The 17,119-nt window shown below is 44.5% G+C and overlaps 1 protein-coding gene and 1 long non-coding RNA gene across 3 annotated transcripts in view; one reads left to right on the top strand and one right to left on the bottom strand.

The window, feature by feature from the left end:
* Nucleotides 1–17,119, top strand: part of ASIC2 (acid sensing ion channel subunit 2) — a 528,892-nt gene that overhangs the window by 297,363 nt on the left and 214,410 nt on the right. The window lies entirely within an intron of this gene.
* Nucleotides 8,836–12,075, bottom strand: LOC137844651 (uncharacterized). 2 transcript variants are annotated; one of them, XR_011089981.1, is made up of 3 exons: nt 11,075–12,075; nt 10,034–11,000; nt 8,836–9,893 (listed from the first exon to the last, which is right to left on the bottom strand). It is a non-coding gene; the product is annotated as an uncharacterized lncRNA (long non-coding RNA). The 2 variants fall into 2 exon arrangements; XR_011089982.1 differs by having other exon boundaries at nt 8,837–9,893; nt 10,115–11,000; nt 11,075–12,074.

Below are 17,119 nucleotides of genomic sequence, written 5' to 3'. Positions count from 1 at the left end.
CCGTAACTTTTAATCTAACTTGCCTGCAGGTACTTCCAAGTGAGGAGGAAGCATTCAGAAGCAATGCTGGTGTCACCTGCACCCTGCAACACAAATGCTATCCAAAACATACTTGGGAGCTAATGATGTTAACGTGATAAATAATTAAAGCAGAAGGGAAAAGGCAGGCATTTAAAGGCCAAAAAAAAAAAAAAAAAAAGTAGGGGAAACGAATTATAGACCAGATTTAAATGGAGATGAAGACTTGATCCTGTAATCTATATTGATCGAGGCATTTCCAATATGCTCATCACCAGCAGAGAAAGGCAGAGCAAGTGTCATTAATCACACGTGGCTCTGCCTAAGGGCTTAGTCAATCCCCTCCTCCCTAGGCACAGTATTCATATGCAGAAAGACACAGAGATTGTGAAACGTTTTAGAGACCAAGTATGTGTTTTACAGGCAAGATCACAAGCCCTTTGATTTTAGGCACTAGGATTTAACAGCTGAGGCCTTCCCAGCCTGGTGCTTAGCACAGAGGTACAGTAGGGGACATGAAAAGAGCAAGTGCAGGGAGCTGCATCGAGGATGGATGCTGCCAGGAAAGGGGTGAAGGAGGAGGGTGGTGATGAGCAGGGGGAACACAGAGAAGGAGCTGGAGCTAGACCCAGGCAGTGGTGCTTAAAATGAGAGCTCTTGCCCAGCACTTGCACACACGTCTCCATACTTGTTTTATTAAACTCTAAAGATTTTTACCCAGAAACAGCTACTGAACTCCTGAGAAGCTGATACGTGACAACAGGGTCTGAAATTAGAGAATCCATCTCTGCCATCTTAACGCTGGTTTTACTTCCATGAGAAATGACAGCCTTATGAGGCATGTGATAGCTGTGAGCAGCTCACAGGAAGGGTTCTGCTTGGAAACAATGTCCACTGCACTACATTTAACAGATGATAATATTTGGTATTTTTAATTACTATGGACATCTGTTCCAGAGGCATATTCATCACCTGCAGTTTTTATAACCTTTGTAGCTTCTAAATGCAATATCACACCAGGAACATAAGCAATAAAGACCTTATTTTCACGCAAATATGGCTAGCAAGAAGAACAGCAATCAGGAGGAAGAAAACTGGAAGGAATAGGTGAATATTTTTCAGTGTAATTTTGCCCAAAGCTCCCTGCAGGACCTTGGTTGGTATTTAACACTGGGAAAAGTAAGAAATAAAATAAAGATGGTAGATGTGCCCATAGTTTCATACACAGCTACACAACTACAGGAAGTGAAGCACAGAGTTGTAAAATGTTGGGTCCAGAGAAGCTTGTTTACTGTTCCACATCAGGTCTGCTAATATGGCAAAATAGCAACAGAGCAGGTGCACGAGGACTAAAAGTCAGGTTATGCTAGAGGCTCCTGCACTATCTTCTTGCTCTGTGGGATTCTGTCTTTCCTAGGGCATTTTCCAAAGACTATTTTTGAGTGTGTTTATTGGTTTTTGTAATGACTCCTTTAGAGAGCATGCCTAGAGATCAGTTTTTAATATGCTCTAAAATTCCTCAAGATTTTGCTTTGCAAGTATTACAAATGAAATCAGCTTTCAACTTACATAGGGGAGGTGAGAGGCAAGAGCAGGCAGTTGGGCTGGCAGCATAGCGGGGCTTCCCCACCTAATATGAAAGAAGAGTACCGATTGCAGTCCAAGAAAAGTGTCCACACACAGATGCAGGGGGCATGGAGCCACCCCTGCTCCTTGCACACAAACTCTGCTTATTCTCCTCTTCCCAGGAAAGGTTCCTGTGAAGTGTTCTCAGTATCCTGCAAATTGCTGCAGAAAGCAGGTTATAGGTTCATCTATACTGATGTTGCCTATATATATGAAAGGCAGCTCAGATGGTATTTTCATGCTACTTAACGCAAGTCATCTCCCTCCTTCCTTTCTGAAAAGTGTAGCTGAGTTCTCCTGGAAGCAAGAGAAAGCAAAAGAATGAAAATAAATCAAGAGCCTTGGAGAAAGCTCACAGCTTGCTCCAGTCACCACTCCAGTTACCAGCCTTATGGTGCATGGAATGGGCAAGTTCGTCTCAGTTCTGCTTCTGGACTCGCTGGAAATCACAGAATCACAGAGTATCCCAAGTTGGAAGGGACCCACATGGATCATCAAGTCCAACTCTAGGCATGGGGTTATGTGAGGAGCCCCCAAAGCCCAGCACCTTCTGATGAAGATGACCTTAAAACATTGACTTTAGGACATGAGGAATTCTCCCGTGAATGCAGCTTGATTTTCTCACCCAAGCAGGTACTTCCATACTCACAGAGGTTGCTGACACAGACTGACAACCGCACTATCCTGTATTTACAAGTATTACCAGGCTGTTTATTAATCTCAGACTTTGCTACCAGTATTTCTATAAAATCAGCTTGTGTATGCCTAGAATTTATTTATTTGTTGTTTTCTGCTCTGTGTATAAACAAAGTGATTTCTTTGAAGGCTGTATAGATTTTCTCTTGTGCTTTTATTTATTTATTTATTTATTTTTCTGTCTGTACTGAACTTGAAGGCTTTGGGAGGGAGGGAGAGAGATTTCTTAGATTTAAACAAAAAATTCCTGGGGATATTTATGTACTGATAAATATGTACTGAAAGACAGACATACCCATAGGTTTTCAGCTGTAGATGAAAAAAATCATCTACAAACAAAAGCAGCATAGGAGAGGCAAGTAGGAGAGTTGGTATAGAGAGAAAACAGAGCATCTTGCTGTGATTTTGCTGCTGACTTTTAGAAAAACTGTTTTCCAGGTTTATTCAGTCATTCCCTCCTAAAAAAGATTATGATATCTTTTCCTCAGGAAGACTTTCCTGCAAGCTTCTGTTGGTGCTCGAGCTGTTTTCTGTGATGGGATGATTTCAGGCAAAAGTGTCTCTGTCTGAGGCTCAGCTAGGTTTAAACTGATGGCTTGTGTCTGTGGTTGCTTTGTCATTGCAAACACATTTGGGAGCTGGGTACTTAAATTCAAAGCGCAGTCTAATCTGTGCTAGGCTGAAGAAGAAAACATTGACTCTTGCAACTGATGGTCTCTCGTGACCAGGGAGGCACTTGTGGCATGGATAATGAAGTAAATGGGGGTTTTGCCCTTGCTTTGCAGGGCTAGGCTGGCTTGGATGCTTTTCGCCCCCACCTTGGTATGTGCTCTCTCCTTGCTTGTCTCAAGCACAGATTGTTTGGGTTTGTCGGCCTCTGAGACATCCCCCACCCCACACTCCTTCCCATCATCTCTCATTCCCTGCAGATGTCAGTGCCCTCTGGAGATCTGTCCACAATGCCCCATCACCCATCCATCAGCTTTCCATCCACGGATGGTTTTGCTGCCTCCCATGATGCTCCTTATGCTGCATAGGAACTCTGCAGTACCACAAGAGCCTCCCCAAAACCTTCCTCTCCTGAAATCCCTCTCCTGGAGTCTGTGAAATGACTCGCCAGCAGTTACTGATCAGCAGAGAGCAGTTGCTGCCCTGCTTCACAGTTCTGCTGTGGTGCATGCTTGCTGTTCTCCCCTCGCCGTAGCCAGCTGTTGGTCTTGGTGCAAAGCCCCATCCTTTCATCCTTGTTCTGTGTTTTGTACCACACCTGGCATAGGTCTTGATCATATAAATAACTAAGAGCTATAACTACAGCTCCTAGCTACAAGCTGTTTTTTTTCTGGCTCTGTGGAAGCTTGGAGTCCCACTGCTTTGGGCTTCATTCTTTTTGAGAATAGACTGTCTGTGGCGTGCTGGTCCAATGCCTGCTCAGGTATTGATTACAAGGCTCTTCTCTATTGGATTTCTCTCCAGGCAAACAAACAAATTAGATGCTCTATCAAAATCGCAGAGCCCAACAGCAAATAGAGTATATCTGGGCAAAGGTCTTTCTCTGTTGTTTTGTAGCAAGCAAACAAAACTGTGAATCTTTTGTGCTTCTTTAAAAACCAAAAGTCCTGGACTCGTTTTGTATGTAGTACTCTGTGGTTTCATTTTGTGGTTTTGCCCTTTTGTGGTTGCTAAAACTTGTCTACATTAGTCAGAGAAGTGACACAGAGAAGTGAAACTGGAGAGGAAAACTCCTCTCCAGTTTGGGAAACAGTCATGGAGGGTGGAGGAAGATGCTTTCTTTCCCCTAATTACCTGTAAAGTGAACTGAAATGGCTAGAGCAGTCACAGCCTCCCAGTTCTACTGACTGATGCAAGACCAAAGTCTAGGTTGATCTGGAAGAGAAACTTCAACACAAATCCTACTATAACAAAGAGAGGGAGATCCTGCGATCCTTTGTCAACCTCATGCTGTAAAGCCTACAAACTGTAATTCCCTTATGCCCACAGCTTGTCTTTCATCACAATGAAGTTCATTTTTTTTCGCCACTTGTGAGGACATTTCAACAGAAAGCAGAATTTTCTGTGCAGCAATTTTCTGACGAAATGTTTCCACTGAAATCCAGGATGAAAAAGTTCCTTTCTCGCCCAGGCAAAGGTATAGGTTTCAAATGACTAAAACTGAACCTCTGCAGTTTTACCCTCTGTTGCATTTTTTCCATTGTCAGTTGTCAAAAAAATACATTTCTGTCCACTGGAATGTCAAAAAATCCCTATCTCTGAAGAGAAAAAACAGATAAAATGACATTTTACAGATGGAGTTCAGTGGCACCCCTGTGAGTTCTCATCGACCATTCACCGGTTTCCTTCTCAGCATAGTAAAGCCACCAAACTCCCTCAAGGGAAAGAGGCTCCTTCCCGCTGCTTTTTTGGCTTTTATAGGCAGCCTGGCAACGATTTTAATGTTCCCAAAAGGAAAGATGCAGCAGCAGGCTAAGACAGTAAAGCATTTTCTCCCGTTCCAGGCAGTGTTGAAGGAAACTCCTCTGGGTTGCTTACTGTTCAGGGCCAGGGGCACTAAGAGCCTCCTGCAGCTGAAGCAGAGCAGTGACTTTACAGAAACAAGAGTAACTTCAAGGCTTTGCAGGGGCAAGCTCTGCTGCCCCTGAAAGATCTGCACAAAGCTTCTCTGTCCTGCTGGTGGTGAAGGGCCTTGGGACTGCTGAGCACAGCAGCCTGCTCAGGGTGAAACATCACCAAACAAGTGTGTCAGACAGGTGGGACAAATCCCCCTGCTTGAGGAAGCAGAGGGGACTGGGGGCTTGGAATACATCGGGAAGAGAAGTGGTCTGTAAGTGATGAGGACAAATCCTAATACAACAGTATTTCTGTCTCCTGACAGCTAATTATTGCAGAGCTTTGGAGCCAAGGCTTTGCTGTGATAGTGACATTGTTTAATGAATCTCCATTTGTTTTCTCATCGTAAATATTTAAAGTACCTTCTATTCTCTATATGGCTTTTTGCCATCATAAAGGGACTGCTCTCAGAGATCAGGCTGAATTCTCTCTTCTTTGAGGGGAGAAATAATTGCCTATGTGGAAGACTTGTGGAAGAATGGGCTGACTGAAAGGGAAAAAAGGAAACAACAGATACTGTTTAGGAAGACATTGTTAGGCAAAATGCCTCCACTGTTGAAGGCTCCAGGCAACATGGGCAAGGACAATTTCAAGTTGTGGCTGCTTGTCTTGTTCCTAGTGCCACGGTCAATTGAGCAAAAACCTGGAAGCCCTGGAAATACTTCTCTCATGCATGGTGTTTTTTCCCCAGTCTTTCAGCTGCCTATTCAGGATACATGCATGCATGCCTGTATGTGGGCTGCAGAGAGCAAACTGCAGTTTCTAAGGGCCCTTGTTCTCTCCTAGGGCTTGGAAAATGTCCCACCTGCCCCATGCCCACTCCACGGATTGGAAAGACTCTTGATCTCCAGACAGTGCTTGACATATTCCTCTGGAAAGGCTGCGTCTCCGTAGCAATGCTCTTTGGAAAAAGGAAACATGCTTTGTAAAAATGATGCCTCCCAGGCAATGCTGTTTGGAGGAGAGAAACCTGCGCCTTGCTTGGAACAAAGAAGCCCAGGGCATGAGAACAGGAAAGCAGTGCTGATCCTGGGTACTCAGAAAACATCTCTGTGACTCTGACTGTCCCAAGAATGACGCACTATCCACTGTTCAGTCCTGCATATGCCATGGCCTGTGGGAAGCATCCAGGAGGAAAACCCTGACCTGAAGATAGTTTAAAAAAATACACAGATGAAACACATACATACCATTTTGAAACATGTACACGCACATGGTAAGATGAGGAATTAGAGGAAGTGGAGCCCAATTCCTGGGACACATGCTTTCCCCAGAAGCAAGAATCAAAAATCTCAATTTCTTTATCACTAACTAAGGAATGAAGAATTTGAACCAGTCAAAACAATGGGTCTTCAAGCTGTTAGTTTCCATTTGACCTTTAAAAACATTTGTAATGTAAACCAAGTTACATTTCTAAGGTAGAAGTTATTCCAAACAAAAAATACCATTTTTGTTGAAGATGACAAAATGGGTTTTCAACAGTATTTCAAAAATTGTTTTTCCTCCAGCAGGAGATTCATCAAATTGAGCCTTTCTCACTGATGTTTTTGGCTTCAAGAAATTGGCATTGTCTGAGGAAGAGACATTTTACTAGCGAGAAAGCCAGACCAGAAGTTTTACAAACAACCTTGTGTGGCTGATCTGTTAGGTGGAATAATAGAAAGGGCAGCTGACCAAAGAGGATGGTGGTGCGGTCTTTGCTATGAATCCTTCATCCATCTGGGCAGGAAGCACTGGGTTAATGCCATTTATATTGTTACCTCTTATCATTAGGTCACTAAATTCTCTTAATGGTATGGTGCACCCCATGCATCTCCCCATGCTGATGTAGAGTCCCAGAGGCACCGATGTGCCTCTGTCTGTGCGCTAGAGCACATTTTCTTCTCACTCTCCCAGGCTCCATCTGTTGACATTAATGCATTACTGACACATTTCCTCCTAAATTTCACTGACTGTTGCTTTATCCATTAATCAGTAATTATTTTTTTTTAGTAAAATGTGCATGAGCAGCATCCTAATTTATACTCTGAGACAATGCTCATCTCTCCATCTACTAGTCTGCCCTCTTAGCTTTCCACATACATGTACTCTTGGAGCCCTTGGCTTTTCCCATTCTGCTTGGTGTCTGCCCCTCAGACTGCTGGACATGCTGGTGTGCAGGCCCTGAAGGAGGCCAGGGTGTTCAGAGCCTCTCCACTGAGGCTGCAGGAAACACCCCAAAGGGAGGAGAGGCTGACCTACAGCAGGGCTTTGGTGGATTCTGTATGTTTGGCCAGGTCTGCATGCTGAGCCAAGGGAATGGCTGCCTGAATTCCCCCTTCTAGAGGTGTGCAGAGAAGACACACACCTCTCTGCTCACTGCTGTCTTTCTTCCTGTTAGCAGCCCTCCAGACCCTGCATCCTTTTCCCCTCTCTTCTCTGAATCCTCTGCATTTCTGCAGTCCTCTTCTATAGGCAGACTGATAAATCCAGCAGAGTGATGCTGCCCAGCTAGCAACCAGCACAAGAGTTTACATGCTCATTTATTGGGCTGAATTTTTTAAATTTTGAAGGATTTCTGTATTGCTGGCTACATTTCTTGAATCTGCCTTTTATCACTCTCCAGTCTTCATCAGACCAGCTCTCCTGTTTGCACTGGCTTGTTAGAGTCTCTCTATGCTTCTGCCTGTATTTTAGCACACTCAAGAGATTTATTTATTTTCCTTCTAACAGTGTGTTTAAACTCACCACCTCAGGTTTCTGATTGCTCCCATATATTTGCACGAGCTTGAGCTGCTGATTTTTTATTATTATTATTATTTTTTGTAGGTCTCTGAGCAGAGCATGGGTTTCTGGTACAAAGTGCAGGGCAAGCAAGCTCACTGCAGGAGAAATTAGTGTTATATCCAAATTCCCTTCTCACAGCAAAGATGTGGACAGAAATGTTTCTCTGTATACCCAGGACCAATCTGGCTGAAGCAGGAGAGCAGGACTGCAGGCCACCAGCAGAGCGGGCCTAGGGGGGGAGATGAGGCAGTGTCAAGATCCACTGAGACCTAGACAGGCTGGAGAATTAGGCAGGGAGAAATTGAATGAAATATAAAAAGGGCAAGTGTAGAGTCCTGCATCTGGGCAAGACCAGCTCCAGGCACCAGTATCAGTTGGGGACTGCCCTGCTAGAGAGCAGCAAAGGACCTGGGGTTCCTAGTGGACAGCTGGATGACCATGAGTAAACACAGTGCCTTTGGAGCCAAGAAGGCCAATGGTATCCTAAGGTGTATCAGAAGGGCTGTGGTTAGTAGGCCAAGAGAGGTTCTCCTCCCTCTCTACTTTGCCCTGGTGAGACCTCATGTTGAATATTGCATCCAGTTCTGGGCCCCTCAGTTCAAGGACAAGGAACTGCTTGAGAGAGTCCAGCGCAGAGCCACAAGGATGATTAAGGGAGTGAAGCATCTCTGTTAAGAGGAGAGGCTGAGGGAGATGGGTCTCTTTAGCTTGGAGAAGAGGAGGCTGAGGGGTGACTTTATTAATGTTTATAAATACGTAAATGGGGAGTGTCAGGAGGATGGAGCCAGGCTCTTCACAGTGACACCCAGTGATAGGACAAGGGGCAATGGGTGCAAGATGGAACATAGGAGGCTCCAGTTAAACATGAAATGAAATTTTTTCATGGTGAGGGCGACAGAACACTGGAACAGGCTGCCCAGGGCGACTGTGGAGTCTCCTTCTCTTGAGGCATTCAAAACCCACCTGGACACGTTCCTGTGTGACCTGATCTGTGACCTGATCATTCCTCTGCTCCAACAGGGGAATTGGACTAGATGATCTTTCCAGGTCCCTTCCAGTCCCTACCATTCTGTGATTTGTGGGCTGCAAAGAAGGAGCTTTAGGTACAGGCCTGAAAAATCTGTCTCAAGGCTGACAAATGGGATGACAGCCCTCTCAGGCTTTTGCTTTATTGCTGCTATTAGTTATTTTAGAAAAAGCATTGTAATCTGCCATTTCTCTCATGCATTATTCAATATGCTTCTTCATTTCCCATCCCATACACATGTATTCACACCCCCAAATAGACCTAAGTCTATATATATACATACGCATGGACAAATAAATGGTCCTCTAGAATGATTTCAGGAGAAGGTTGGGTCAGCAAGCCCCAGTGGTGTACATAGCCCTCTGCAAATAACATATATATTATGTCCCTCTGTTTCCCCTGTGCTTTGCCAGTGTGCAGGTCCATACAGAGGTATGGTTTTACTCTGATGTTGCTACAGTTGTGGACCAGAGGGAACATGAGATCAGAGCAATGATCTGACTGCTTTAGGCACTACCCCAAGAGTGGGCAGCAGTAATTTGGAGCAAGGGTGAGGACCTACACCTTACAAGCCAACCCTGGATCAGCAGTACAACACAGTTGACCTGTTGGCCATTTTCTCACATCCTCTTTCCAGGGCTGTGTAGCTCGCTCTCTGCTTCTTCCTTTGGCTTCTGGTGTGGGATAGAGGTGCATGTGGATGTCAGGTTACACTGCTGGAAAGCTCTGTCTAGAGAGCAGCGTAAGAGCTTCTGACATACAGAGGCCAGTCTGAAGAGAAGTTACATCCTCTCCTTGTCCTCATGAGTGGACGCTGTGGTGCTCAAGAACCAGGCTGATTTCAGCCACCCCTGCAACACAGGCAGACAACATGTGAGGGCAATGTGACCAAGGACCCAACCCTCTGCCCCACCAGGCACTGTCCCACGCTCTTCTGCAGGAACTAGAACCCTTCATCAAAAATAAATAGATGGAAGGCACTGGCAGCCAGTGGTACAAGGCAAAGCCCCCCCCCCCCTTCCTCCTTCTGGCACGGTGGTGCATGACTGATGCTCTGCTGTTCTGCCGCTGCTGTCGGGTCTCCCAGGGGAAAAAGGGTTCTTGTTCACTGTGTGATTCCAGAGGGTTGTTTCTCCTGAAAGTAAAAGCAAGTAGATTGGAGATGAGCTGACAGCAATGACAGCTGAGCTGAAGAGCAAGAGTGAGATTTAACATCTCTGGAAATGGGAACTGCTAGAGGAATAATCAGAGCTGAGGATAAAAGCTTGGAAGTACCTGAGAGGCAAGGAAAGATCAGACTCAACCTTAAAAAGTGGTGTTTTTCCACAACGACACTGTGCTGTGGCACAAAGTCACCTGGGAGGGAGCATGTGCAGGAACACGGTGTCAGGATGGGCTCTGAGGGGCTGGTACCAGCCTGGTACCTGGCCGGGGCCAGGGGCTGGTTCTGTGCTGTGGCCTCATTAGCCAGACGGTGTTGCACCTTCTGCAGGCATCCTGCTGGGCACCTGTGGAGAATGTTTTACACAAAGCTGGCCAAAACCAGTCACAGAACAAAGCCAAGCTCTTGAAAGCACTGCAGGCACTGAGAAAGCTTGATCACCAGATGGCTGAAGGAACAAACTAGACTTCAGAAAATACCCTGGGAAGAAGAACAGACATCTGCCAGCACTAAAGCTCCACAAGTATGTGGAAGACCACTGGCAGGCATTGAAACAGTTCCTCTCTCACTACATGCCAACAAAAAAGCAGGTAGGGAGCAGCCTTGTTTCTTGCTCCAAAGAACTTCACATGCTTAGAGGTTTCCTGCTCAGACAGGCAGGGAAAATGGAACTACAGAGTTGTGTTGAAAGACTTTAATGCCTACTGCACTCCATGGTGAAACAAGACATTTCAGAGTCCTGCACTAGGACATTTCTCAGAAGAGTTTGTTCCTTCTATCTGTCTTTCCTTGCCAACAATTACAAGTTTCCCATTCAGGCTAGAAATCATTAGTACTAGTGATTTAAGGGAGATGTCATCACGATCCCTTCCGATGGCTGAAAAATGACTTGGGTAGCATTTGGAGAAAGGATGAAGAATCCATCAGGGGAACTTAGTCTCATCTTCTTTTCATTTGCTTTCATGAGCCCAGCTGTGCTTGGCAGAGAGAGATACATACAAGAGAACAGGGATGCAGAGTAAATGGCAGTCTGGCTAAATAATTGTCCTTGTTCATAATTCACTGGCTCTTGCCAGCTCACTAGGAGAAGAGAAAGAGCCATGGTGAGTCCCGGTGAGCTAGCCCCAGCTGCAGGGATCACCTTTGCAACTCACCATAGGCTGTTGCAGTGTGTTTTTCATCCCACTGAGAGACAGAGGTGTTGGTGAAAAGCTAGCAAGTTTCCCAAATGACACAAGTGCCAAACCAGGCTCATTTCCATCCAGACTTGGCCTTTTGCAACACCTTTAGTGAAGCCCCAGACACCAAGTTGCAGGGCATCGTTTAGCCCAGACCTTGCAGAGGGTTCTGCTCGGAGCTTTCTCACTTGGATCACCCTCCTGCACATGGTTAATCACCTCCCAGAAGCATTTAGTCTTGGGATACGCCTGTCTCCTCCCTTTCTCCAGCAACTGAATCCTGTAAGTGGTCCTCCACCAAGAAGCAACAGATGAGATAATTGGTCTTGACCCCATTATGGATCTTTACCCTCAGCTGGGGAGACATGGGCTGAAACTGCAGTTCTGCATAATGCTGAGTGAGTTCAGCTGTTGCCAAAGGATGAGGGGTGTTTTGTAGCTGACAAGGGCTTCTTCTGTCTCTGAGGAAGTGATGAAGCATCTTGCACATGACAAGCTGTTCAGCTGGTGAGCACAGAGACAGCATCATGTAGGCTTCTCCTGGTAGGACCCTACCAGTTTCCAGGCTCTGTCATTGTTGTTCCTCACTGCTCTCCTCCCACCTCGTCCCGACCTGGTATGCAATCTAATGGTCCCCAGCCCAAGCTCCCAGTTTAGTCCTACCTTCTAGCACCAAACCTTTCCTCTTCCCTGCTTTTCTTGGTTTTCTAAAAGGTTTTCCTGGGGTCAGCAGAAATAGACAACTATTTCCAGTCTATCTCAAATTCCTCGGGTATTGTTTTGGCACATAAATTATCTGTCTTCAGAATTTGCCCTAACTGAAGTTGATACGTGCGTAAACTGAAGTATTTCAGTCAAAATCAGTAGCGTCACATGTGATTTATCAGAAAACCTAATTCTGCTCGCCCAGCCTGAACAGGACTGAATATCAACAGCATCACCTCCCAAAAGAAGAGACAGAGGGATCCTTAGCTCCCTGACTCCTCCTGGCTCCAAAATGTTTTCTCCTCCTCTCTGAATCAAAAGATGCCAGCACCTGCCAGTGCCTCTTCAGTGCAGAAGAGCTTGTTGTTGAGGCACACAAGGAGTCAAGGGGAGCAGGAACATGAAGGCATGCCCAAGACTGCCAAGTGGCCTCCAGCCTGTTGCTTGTCAGAAGAAAACTATTAAATGCCATTAGCCAGGAATTATTTTCTAAAAGGCTCTCCGGAGATCAAGAAGCTTTGTAGCTCCAGCCTGTTACACACTCCTGAGAGCTGTGCCTCAGTTTCCTAGGACATTAAGTGGGTAAGAAAAGCTGAATGCAGACAGGCACTAGGGGGTAATTAGGCTTGCAGGAGAGATCTGAAGATCGAACTGACCACATAAATTACTTATGCAAGTTAACATTTTCAGCACAGTGAGAAAAGTGACTTGTAAATACTGTGGTGAATCCTGGGCTACGTTTTTCTTAACTACTTTTGCAGTATTTTTTAATTCAGTTTTGCAGAAGCACTGGCTGCAGTGGATGCTTTTTCTGGTTGGTGGTTTTTGCAGGATGTGACCTATAGCCTGTGAGACAAGCTTCATTTAATCACAAAATGAGATTTGTTTTAGCTAGAAATAAAATTAGGTTGAAAATCTTTTGAGATCCCATCGAAAACAAGAATAAAATTATTGAATTGGAGGTAAGGTTGAATGCAAAATGCAATAACCTAGTCAAAAAGTGTTTGGGGAGAATACTGCAAGAATGAATTGAGCTAACATGTAATGCTCCAGGAAATTCAGAGTTTGGTTAGATTTACACGAAAGCTAAGAATCTGAAAGTATGGGAATAAAATTTAAGACCTTCTCCAACCTTTCCTGCCCTTGCAAATCTGACAGTCTCTAGACTTTCCATATTTGTTCCTTTAGTGCAATCACGTTCATATTTCCATATATTTTGAAGTCTGGCGAGACAACACAATAAGAGAGAAAAATAACAGTAGATGACTGTGGAGACATATTGTCTTATGAATTTAGAGAACTCATGGTGCCCAGTTCAAGAGTTATGATTAAACTGAAATATTTGTTGAGCAACACTGGTTTTGAGCAACAAATTTAGAAATGTTAGCATTTTTTTTTCATGGCCACTTTCCCCAGGAAAAAGGCTTAATTTACAGACTCTAAAGCTGGTTGGGAACTGTTTGGCTGCTTCAGTTTGTCATTGATTGGAATCATTGCAAAAATCTGTGCTATCAGTTGCACAGATTGTGGCCTTATAGAGAAAATAATGAAGAAAAAAAAAAAAAAAAGCTTAAAACTGCAACAGAAGCTCAGAATGTGGTATAAGATGTTGCTACTTAAAACTGCAACAGAAGCTCAGAATGTGGTATAAGATGTTGCTAATAAGCACAAAGTATCTTTGTTTGTGCCAAGAAGTGGCACAGCAGAGGCGTGGACATGTATACTGCCTGTGCATATAAACACATACATCTTTCACCAAACATGAGAGACCTAAACTTTTAAGATGTCAGCTTGAATAGAGAGAGCTTTTTTGGACTCTTTTGCCAGTTTCAGGAAGTTTCTCCACCATTTGAGCATGGCTGGGTTTTAGTAGGGGGTGGTTTTGCAGCCTGACTTCCAGTGCTTTGGGTGCCTGTGACATGTGTGTCCTTGCATCCGCCTGTCCTCCTTCCTCACGTCGAATGCATTGCCCAATTTCAAGAAATTTTGATTGAGGATTCGGAGCCACTATGGGTAATGGAAACATTTTGCAAGAAGACAGGCCAGTTCCTGCAGTCGTGGAAGAAAAATATCCTAAGCTCACCTCCTCATAGACATCAGAGAGCCCACACTAGAAACAGCTTTGAAAACCTATTTTTATTCTGCTGTTCTAAGAGCTCCTTGCTTTTGAATCAAACGCAAGACCCACTTTCAAATACGGATTGCAGTGCAAGGCTCGAAGAGTAGAGCATCTTCCTAGAAACCCCTGGCACAGCAAAAAAAATAAAAATAAAAATAAATTACCTGCTTATATTAAGAGGTTATATTTTTAGTGTAAGAATTAACTGTTCTGCACAGTGAGCATTCCCTCCTGCAGTGTGTGATGTTATGTATCCTCAGATCAAAAGCTGAAAAATAACAAAGAAAATCTTCTTTCAGGGTTTTCTCCACCCAAAGTACCAGTTGAAAGGCTAGCTAAAGATTTTTTCATGAAACTTATCTAAGTTTCTTAGATAAAATTTGAGTGAGGACTCAAAATGTATACTTTTTCCCCATAAACCAAAGCCACAATATTTTGTTTTTACATATGGACCTCCCATTTTTCCATTTCTTTAGGAATTCATTTCCAATATCAAATTGCAGCCAAAAAATGTTGGTCTTCAATTACTAACATTCAATGTATTGTCTCTCTGAACACTTGGCTTATGCCAGTTCAGAAAGGTACAGTAATGTACCTTTGCAAAAATAATTTGCATTTATTAGCTCTTAAAAGATGGCTGAGATAGCTCTTGAAAGATGGCCGAGCAAGTTAAGTAGGGACCAGCAATATTTTAATTAGCCTTCTAGACATTGTCTTCTGCAAAATTAGTCCCTCTTAATTACATTTGTTAAAACATCCCATAGCAGGCCTACTTAAAGATCTCTCTGCAGTGTGGCTCTAGCATGGTGGACACTTAAATAAATCCAAGCATTTTCCCCAGCTTTGGAGCCTTTGATGAGCACCTGTGGCTGAAAGCGCTCCTTGCACGAGGTTCCCTCCAGGTCTGGGCTGCTGAGCTCTTGAGAAGCAGCATTAATTAGCGTTTATCTCTTTGGCGGAAGGATTGTAGCCGTTCACTGTATGGCCTCGCTATCTATCAGGGAAATTGCAATGGGTTACGTTGACAACAGCAGGCCTGGCTCTGGATGAAATATATCTAGGAGATTTACAGTACAGAGCAGCATCAGTCGTCTCATAGTCTGCGCCTTCCTGATGATACATACTACCGTCGGTCTCAGGATCAATCACCAACTCCAGCAGGACTAGGCTTTATCAGACGTGTTTCTGCAGACAGCCAGCTGTCTTTCTTCACTGTTCTGCTATCATGCCATCTATTAGAGGGCATGATAGTTAGCACACTAAGTAGTTAGCACACTAACTAGTTAGAGTGTCTGGGGACTTGGAGGAGAGTGAGAAGGTTCAACTGGCATGGGCAGCTCTGTTGGTGGGGATGGGAAGGAAACTGGCACCACCACCTAGCTGGGTCTGGGTCAGAGGGAGAAAGCATAAGGAGTCATCTGAAGGGCAGCCAGTTACTGAGGGGCCAGGATTATCCTGGCATGCAGCAATGGCCCCTTTCTGGAAATCCTCCTGCCAGATTTCCTGAATGACAGTTATGATGCTACATTCACCCCTTTGCCTCTACATCCTGCACCACTCAGGGATGCCTTCTGCATTGCAAAAGGAGGGAGATCATGTAATGTCTTGGTCTTGCTGCATCACAGCAAACATGATGTGGGTAGGGAAACCCCCCTCAGGAAAGGCTGGTGCATGGGCTGCTGCTTCCCTGCACTCAGGCCATGTCTTTTCACACTGGTCCACACTGGTGTCTACTGAAATAGCTTTTATTGCTGGCATAGTGTTGTTCTGCAACAAAGAATAAACTGTGTTTCCTGGAGAAACTGCTCTCTCCTCCCTAAATATTATTTAATCATGATCACAATTTTCTGCCAATAAATAAATAAATCTTTAGAAAATACTCAATTAGCAATGAGCATAAGCCAATGCACTGCTCTGGGCTGAGTGGGGTGAGTCAGGGCTGTTCTCTTACCTGAAGGGGGAAGCCCCTTAGGGGATGCTTTCCAGAGCATGAATGCGGCAAACTCCTTCCAACCCATTGGTTGTGCTCAGATTTTCAGGCTTTAAGAGTTAGTGTTAAACTCAGCTTCTTTTTCCCTGCCTTCCCAACTGGCAAGAGTGGGAGGTACTTGGTATTCACCAAAGCAGAGCTCGTTAAGGCCAAGTGTCAGTTCCTGGGCAGACAGATGTTGGTTGTGTTCCTGAAGGCAGCAGTGTGGGAGTGCTTGGACTCAGCAATGAAGGTGGCATGACAATGGAGCTACAGGGGGTTAGTACAGAATTTGTGCCCAGAGAATCAAGTAGGAGCCGGTGCTCACTGCGGGACATTTCACGAGTACAACTTCTGTGTAGCACCGGGTCCTAAGCATCTTGCCCCCAACAGCACAGGCTCTGAATTTAAGACTCCTCCTTCTAGCCCTTTGGACACTGTCAGAAGCAATGTTTCATCCTTCTCATGAGTCATGCATGGGAAGTCAGCAAAAAAATGGTGCCAGAGATGTCAAAAATGGTAGCCTGAAGACTGTGTAATGAGATGTAGCAATGTTGATAGCTGTACTTATACCACAGTAAAATCAGTCTCCCTTGTCTAGACAATAGCTTCGCCTCTTGACCTGACCAAAAGAGCATCTTTGGGCCGGGAAAGATATGCAGGATGTGCATAAAACTGCCATCCCCATGTAATGAATGATATTGCATCCAGAGGTCTTCAACAACTGTTGTAAGGCTTTCTGGACACATGATATCACTCCTGTAACTCCTGGTCATTAAGAGAAGCCAGAAAAGTTTAATCTAGATTTTTTAAGTTTCTGCTGAAGCTATCTTAGGGAAATCACATGAGTTCCCTTTGTAGAAAAAGGCAGTTGGGTTGCTGGGAGGGGAGACTGGTTGCAAAAAAGACTGTGACAGCATGTTCTGTACCAGGAGGCAATTTGAAATATGTTGGTCATATTCTGTTGTCAAGATCTCATACATCATTAATTTTCTCTAAGCAAAGTAAATATCATAAGTGACATAATAGTGGGGAAAATGTCACTGTGAAAAATGGGTAATAATCATAATCAATTCTGCTAAAGACGTACTAATCAAGCTTGTTTCTCATTGTAGCAGACCCTTTAGAAGTGCAACATAAGAGATGTTTCTGGACCTAAAAGCTTGCAAGGAAAATCACTGTTTCCATGGGTGATTTGGGGGCAACAGAGACGTTCAGCCAGCCCTAA

This window comes from Anas acuta, chromosome 25, assembly GCF_963932015.1.
Source record: "Anas acuta chromosome 25, bAnaAcu1.1, whole genome shotgun sequence".
NCBI classification, from domain to species: Eukaryota; Metazoa; Chordata; class Aves; order Anseriformes; family Anatidae; genus Anas; species Anas acuta.
This window is presented reverse-complemented; position numbering and strand designations above follow the sequence as displayed.